Here is a 5,453-nt window from a genome sequence, read left to right as displayed (position 1 = left end):
TTCTCTGTCTAGCAGGAAGCCAATTGTAGAATCAACTTTTCTACCTGTTCTTGACTATGGTGATACCATCTCTTGAAGTACAACGGACTCTTCTCTAAATTCCCTTGATTGTGTTTATCACAGAGCCCTTCATTTATTACATCTGACAGCTTTAATGCTCATCACTGCATCCTTTACCAAGTTGTCTGGGACCTCTTTTAAAGACACGTAGATCACCTCATTACTGTCTTTTTGTTTATTAAGCCCTACTCCACAAGCTGCCAACATACCTGACATCTTTGTTGATATGTAGAATTTCAGGACATTGTTTGGATCATTTGGTGTCTCTGGGTCAATTTAGGAAATTGGTTAAGGATTTTTATAGTGATGAATGTGTTTGTTTTATTTGATCATAATGGCTCATGTGTATATTGTATGTGTATAGTGTGTATAATGTTTATTTTGTGTATATTGTATGTGTATATTGTATGTGTATATTGTATGTGTATATTGTGTATATTGTATGTGCATAATGTGTATATTGTATATATTGTATATTGTGTATAATGTGTATATTGTATGTGTATATTGTGTATAATGTGTATATTGTATGTGTATATTGTGTATATTGTATGTGTATATTGTATATATTGTATATTGTGTATAATGTGTATATTGTGTATAATGTGTATATTGTATGTATATATTGTGTGTGTATATAGTATGTGTATATTGTGTATAATGTGTATATAGTATGTGTATATTGTGTATAATGTGTATATTGTATGTGTATATTGTGTGTGTATATTGTATGTGTATATTGTGTGTGTATATTGTATGTGTATATTGTGTATATATAACTGTGTGTGTGCTGATGTGACTGTTGTTCCCAGGGCTTGTGAATGAGACCGAGGCCTCAGTGTGTCTCCCTGGTTTAATACAAGTTTAATAAATCAAATAAAACTTTGACTTCCTTACCCACTCAGATGAAGCACATCAGGTGTTTTAATTGGTTCACTACGTGAGAGAAGGGAGGAGCCAGGGAGGGAGGTATTGGTGCTCCATGTATATCGCTCCATTCTTGTGTATTTTATTTGTCTTGTGTTGCTATTCTATTCTATATATATTTTTTCATGTTTTTAATATGCATAGTTGGGAAAGGCTCGTAAGCAAGTATTTCACAGTAAAGTTTACAGGTCAGAGTACCAGGCCTATTCAAGTCGGTTGTAACCTATTTTATCCACTAGGTGGCAGTACCTGTTCAAATGATAAACACACTATGTCGAGACTTACTGTATCTGTCTGTCTCTTTTGTCAAATCAATTCAAATCTGGTTTTATTGGTCACACGCGCTGAATACAACAAGTGAAGACTTTACAGTGAAATGTTTTACTTACGAACTCGTTCCCAACAATGCAGAGTTAAAAAAGTCAACCAAATATTTGCTAAACAAAAGGAAATAGTAACAATAAAAACAATAGTGAGGCGATGTCCAAGGAGTACCAGAACTGAGTCAATGTGCAGGGGTACGAGGTAGTTGAGCTGGTTGAGGTAATATGTACATGTAGGTAGGGGTAAAAGTGACTAGGCTATCAGGATAGATAATGAACAGAGTTGCAGCAGTGTGTGTGTGTGTGTGTGTGTGTGTGTGTGTGTGTGTGTGTGTGTGTGTGTGTGTGTGTGTGTGTGTGTGTGTGTGTGTGTGTGTGTGTGGGTAGAGTCTAGTGAGTGTGTAGGTAGAGTCTAGTGAGTGTGGTGGTAGAGCCGAGTGAGTGTGTGGGTAGAGTCGAGTGAGTGTGTGGGTAGAGTCTAGTGAGTGTGGTGGTAGAGTCTAGTGAGTGTGTGGGTAGAGTCTAGTGAGTGTGGTGGTAGAGTCTAGTGAGTGTGGTGGTAGAGTCTAGTGAGTGTGTGGGTAGAGTCTAGTGAGTGTGGTGGTAGAGTCTAGTGAGTGTGTGTGTAGAGTCTAGTGAGTGTGTGGGTAGAGTCTAGTGAGTGTGGTGGTAGAGTCTAGTGAGTGTGTGGGTAGAGTCTAGTGAGTGTGGTGGTAGAGTCTAGTGAGTGTGGTGGTAGAGTCTAGTGAGTGTGGTGGTAGAGTCTAGTGAGTGTGTGGGTAGAGTCTAGTGAGTGTGGTGGTAGAGTCTAGTGAGTGTGGTGGTAGAGTCTAGTGAGTGTGGTGGTAGAGTCTAGTGAATGTGTGGGTAATGTCTAGTGAGTGTGTGGGTAGAGTCTAGTGAGCGTGTGGGTAGAGACTAGTGAGTGTGTGGGTAGAGTCTAGTGAGTGTGGTGGTAGAGTCTAGTGAGCGTGTGGGTAGAGTCTAGTGAGCGTGTGGGTAGAGACTAGTGAGTGTGTGGGTAGAGTCTAGTGAGCGTGTGGGTAGAGTCTAGTGAGCGTGTGGGTAGAGTCTAGTGAGGGTGTGGGTAGAGTCCAGTGAGCGTGTGGGTAGAGTCTAGTGAGCGTGTGGGTAGAGTCTAGTGAGCGTGTGGGTAGAGTCTAGTGAGCGTGTGGGTAGAGTCTAGTGAGCGTGTGGGTAGAGTCTAGTGAGAGTGTAGTTGTAATTCTGAAACTCAGGTGTGTCAAACCATTTGTCGGCCCATTTCCTGATTTTTTGTGGTCCGGCTAGTACACCTGTCTGATTATTTGATGTTGCTGCTGGATTGACAGATAACAGGAATGAGACACTTAGGGAAAATGTTTTTATCAAATCGAAAACTGATCAACCTAACAATCTAATTGACAAAGCGTCATGTTGGGAACCCTGATGAAGCCTTGAAGAAGCCCATCTCTGTCCCACCAACCCAACCAAACACACCTCTTCCTCTGAGGAGAATCTCAGCCTTTCTATAATGAATCACCATCACACCTGAGTTTCATTCAGTTTAATCCAAGATGGCCGAACAGGAGTAAAATGAGATGGATACTGTAATTACTTTCAGACCTGGGCTAATTCCCAAACACCACCCCGTTCCCTATACACCACACTACTTTTAACCAGAGCCCTATTGACCCTTGACCTTTGTTCAGAGCCCTATGCTGCTCTGGGGTTGGCGGGTGGTGGGACACAATTGCAGATAGTCCGGTTAGCCAATGTTCGGAGGCGCTGGTTGGTCGGCCCAATTGAGGTAGTATGTACATGAATGTATAGTTAAAGTGACTATGCATATATGATAAACAGAGAGTAGCATCAGCGTAAAAAGAGGGGTTGGAGGGGGCACACAATACAAATAGTTCTGGTAGCCATTTGATTACCTGTGCAGGAGTCTTATGGCTTGGGGGTTAAAAACTGTTGAGAAGCCTTTTGGTTCTAGACTTGGCACTCCGGTACCGCTTGCCATGCGGTAGTAGAGAGAACAGTCTATGACTGGGGTGACTGGGGGCTTTAACAATTTGTAGGGCCTTCTTCTGACACCGCCTGGTGTAGAGGTCCTGGATGGCCGGCAGCTTAGCCCCAGTGATGTACTGGGCCGTACGCACTACCCTCCGTCGTGCCTTGCGGTCAGAGGCCGAGAAATTGCCGTACCAGGCATTGATGCAACCAGTCAGGATTGCTCTCGATGCTCTCGATGTTGCAGCTGTAGAATATTTTGAGGGTCTCCGGACCCATGCCAAATATTTTTAGTGTCCTGAGGGGGACTAGAATTTGTCATGCCCTCTTCACGACTGTCTTGGTGTTGTTTGGACTATGTACGTTTGTTGTTGCTGATGTAGACACCAAGGAACTTGAAGCTCTCAATCTGCTCCACTACAGCCCCGTCGATGAGAACGGGGGCGTGCTCGGCCCTCCTTTTCCTGTAGTCCACAATCATCTCCTTAGTCTTGATCACGTTGAGGGAGAGGTTGTTATTCTGGCACCACCCGGCCAGGTCTCTGACCTCCTCCCTATAGGCTGTCTCGTCGTTGTCGGTGATCAGGCCTACACAAAGGCAACCTGCCTAAATGACTACAGACCCGTAGCACTAATGTCTGTAGCCATGAAGTGCTTTGAAAGACTGGTAATGGCTCACATCAACACCATCATCCCAGAAACCCTAGACCCACTCCAATTTGCATACCACCCAAACAGATCCACAGATGATGCCATCTCTATTGCACTCCACACCGGATACTTTAATACAGGGAAACTTAAATCAGTTCTGTGGGGGTAAATAAACAGCCATGAAAGTATAGCTGAGAAATCTCTAGGCACGTAGTGTGGCCTGAAATTTATGACAATATACTCTACTTCAGGCGAACAAAATCTAGAGACTTCCCTAGATTTCGTGCTCCCCCCTCGTCTTACCGGAGTGTGCTGTTCTATCCTGCCGGTGCAGCGTCTATCCCTCTAGCTGAATTTTCATGTTGTCATTCAGCCACGATTCCGTGAAACATAGGATATTACAGTTTTTGATGTCCCGTCGGTAGGATATTCGTGATCGTACCTCGTCCAGTTTATTGTCCAGTGATTGCACGTTGGTAGGATATTCGTGATCGTACCTCGTCCAGTTTATTGTCCAATGATTGCACGTTGGCGAGTAGTATTGACGGTAACGGCAGCTTTCCCAGTCTCCTTCTCCGGGTCCTGACCAGGCATCCGGCTCTTTGTCCTCTGTACCTGCGTCGCTTCCTCTTGCAAATAACGGGGATGTCGGCCCTGAGGGGTGTTTGGAGAATGTCCTGTACGTCCTCCTTGTTGTAGAAGAAATCTTTGTCTAATCCGAGGTGAGTGATCGCTGTCCTGATATCCAGAAGCTCTTTGTCTAATCCGAGGTGAGTGATCACTGTCCTGATATCCAGAAGCTCTTTGTCTAATCCGAGGTGAGTGATCTCTGTCCTGATATCCAGAAGCTCTTTGTCTAATCCGAGGTGAGTGATCGCTGTCCTGATATACAGAAGCTCTTTGTCTAATCCGAGGTGAGTGATCACTGTCCTGATATCCAGAAGCTCTTTGTCTAATCCGAGGTGAGTGATCGCTGTCCTGATATCCAGAAGCTCTTTGTCTAATCCGAGGTGAGTGATCGCTGTCCTGATATCCAGAAGCTCTTTGTCTAATCCGAGGTGAGTGATCACTGTCCTTATATCTAGAAACTCTTTGTCTAATCCGAGGTGAGTGATCGCTGTCCTGATATCCAGAAGCTCTTTGTCTAATCCGAGGTGAGTGATCGCTGTCCTGATATCCAGAAGCTCTTTGTCTAATCCGAGGTGAGTGATCGCTGTCCTGATATCCAGAAGCTCTTTGTCTAATCCGAGGTGAGTGATCGCTGTCCTGATATCCAGAAGCTCTTTGTCTAATCCGAGGTGAGTGATCGCTGTCCTGATATCCAGAAGCTCTTTTCTGCCATAAAATACGGTTGCAGAAGCATCATAACGGCACAGTTGGTTGGGCGTCTGTAAAACTGCTGCCATTTCTTCCGGTGCCATTTTGACCAGTGCCTCAATGAAACCGGTGTCCTTTAAATTTGGGCCCAGACCCTACCAGTGCCTCAATGAAACCGGTGTC

The sequence above is a fragment of the Oncorhynchus masou genome, chromosome 5 (assembly GCF_036934945.1).
Source record: "Oncorhynchus masou masou isolate Uvic2021 chromosome 5, UVic_Omas_1.1, whole genome shotgun sequence".
Taxonomy (NCBI): domain Eukaryota; kingdom Metazoa; phylum Chordata; class Actinopteri; order Salmoniformes; family Salmonidae; genus Oncorhynchus; species Oncorhynchus masou.
This window is presented reverse-complemented; position numbering follows the sequence as displayed.